Source organism: Oryzias melastigma, linkage group LG24 (genome assembly GCF_002922805.2).
Source record: "Oryzias melastigma strain HK-1 linkage group LG24, ASM292280v2, whole genome shotgun sequence".
Lineage (NCBI taxonomy): Eukaryota > Metazoa > Chordata > Actinopteri > Beloniformes > Adrianichthyidae > Oryzias > Oryzias melastigma.
In genome coordinates this window covers 22,281,714-22,283,631 of record NC_050535.1, presented here as the reverse complement: position 1 = coordinate 22,283,631, position 1,918 = coordinate 22,281,714, and the positions used below count along the sequence as shown (strand labels likewise).

The window sequence follows — 1,918 nt, the reverse complement described above, 5'->3', positions numbered from 1 at the left end:
TGACAGGATCCACCACTAGAGGGCAGCAAACAGACTCACCTTGGAAGAACAAACTAGTCTGAAACTTAGTAAATAATAAACCACATTCCAACAAGACATGCATTCATCTGTGAGTTTTTAAAAACTTGATCCTAAATTTCTGATTCTGATGCTGAGCAGGAGGTGGGTTTGATTGGTCGTCTGCACAGCAGCAGGATGTCACACATTTGTAGTACAAACAGGATGAATAATGTAGAAAGTGGGGAGGTGGGTCTCTGAACGCACACCCACTCCCAAGACGTGCACACAGGAAGAGGAGAGGGTCCTCGAGATTGAGTGAGACACACACACAGCCTCCATTCTGATGTGAGGAGTGTGTTTCTGAACAGAGGGAGCAAAGAGGGAGGCCTGTCTGCACACAGAGACAAAGTAACGGATCCATTAGGAGGTCTGTGGGAAACGCAACACATGAAAAGGGTTTCCATTGGAGAGTCGTTCAAGACGCCCATTACCTCATTCTCCCACACAAACACATTCACACCAGCCCTCTGCCGCCCCCACTGCCCCCGTGTCAGCGCTCGCAGACAGATAGGTTTTACTCTGCAGGACAGAACCAATTAAACCTCGCCGGGGATGTTTTAGTGCCAGCACGCCTGGATAAGCTAGACAGCCAGACAAGACGACGGGGGTGGGGGGTATAGGAGCTGCAATTCATTTTCTGTATGATATGGTTCCTTAAAGTCACAACTGTCACACTCAGCTTTCACGTTTCTTTGGTTTGTAGCATTGACTGTACAAGAGAACTGGACTGAGTGACCCCTCCCCCCATGACGTTCCAAACAGGAAGAACCTGCTGGCTCCAAGATGTTAAAATCCCATAGACTTCTATAGAGAAATTAACAGAAAAAAAAAATCTTTATAATTATTTTCTGTAGTTATTCAAGTCATAAACTGACCATAACCTTCAATAAAAGCATGTGGTCTCACCTCAAACGCTTGAAGAGATTGATTGACATATTCTTCCAAGTCCAATTTTAAGTGGAAGGGGTGTGGTCTTCCAACAAGCTCACTCCTGATTGGTGAGAGTGGTTGAAATAGAATGTAAGACTCAGCCCGACGTGAACCAATCACTGCTTTCTGTCAATCTCTGGTTCCAACATGGCGGCGTCTGTATCGTGTAAAAATGGCGACTGTATTGCCTTCATTTTGCTGGAACTGGAAGTCAGATATTTTTTCATGGTGATGTCACAATCACTCTGTCCGGTTCACAAATACACTTAATGGTTTGTAATCAGTCGGAACTTTTTAAACTTTAGATGAAAACCATCAAACTGAAGACATCATTTAACCTTTAAACACCAGAACTTCAGAGTTTTTTAGACTTCATCTTCAGTGCAACATTTTACTGTAGTGAAGTGTTTATGTTAATAGCTGTTATGTTTAGTTTATGTGTTCCACCTTAAGAAAGAAAGAGATNTATTGTTTGGTTTTAAGTGAGGCTTTTCTTGATTTTTTTCTTTCTTAACACTTCTGTTCAGGTGAAAATCAACCCATTCTCACACATCAAGCCAAGTCTGTTTGTTATGTTTAGTTTATGTGTTCCACCTTAAGAAAGAAAGAGATGTTCCACCTTAACAAAGAAATGTCATTGTTGATAAAGTTTGTTCAAGTTAGTGAGGTCACTTCCTGAAAAGGTTAAGAAGAGAAGGCTAAGAGAGACACATGGTTCAGAGGTTCTCATCATCCAATGCCATCTGCATTTAAGATAGACAAACAAATGTCGTAAGTGTGATTTATTGTTTCATTTTATGCTACTTTTTAGGTATTGTTAATTACTTCAAGGCATTCTCAATCTGTACATTGATTTTTTCTGTTTTCTTTGTATTTTAGTTTTTACTCCCTGTTCACTGAAAGAGTCCAGTAAAACGACTAAACTTTA

The 1,918-nt window shown here is 40.9% G+C and overlaps 1 long non-coding RNA gene across 1 annotated transcript; it reads left to right on the top strand.

Moving 5' to 3' along the window:
• The first annotated feature begins 1,563 nt into the window (after positions 1 to 1,563).
• LOC118598121 lies at positions 1,564 to 1,918 on the top strand. The gene is made up of 2 exons (XR_004947221.1): positions 1,564 to 1,761; positions 1,870 to 1,918. It is a non-coding gene; the product is annotated as an uncharacterized LOC118598121 (long non-coding RNA).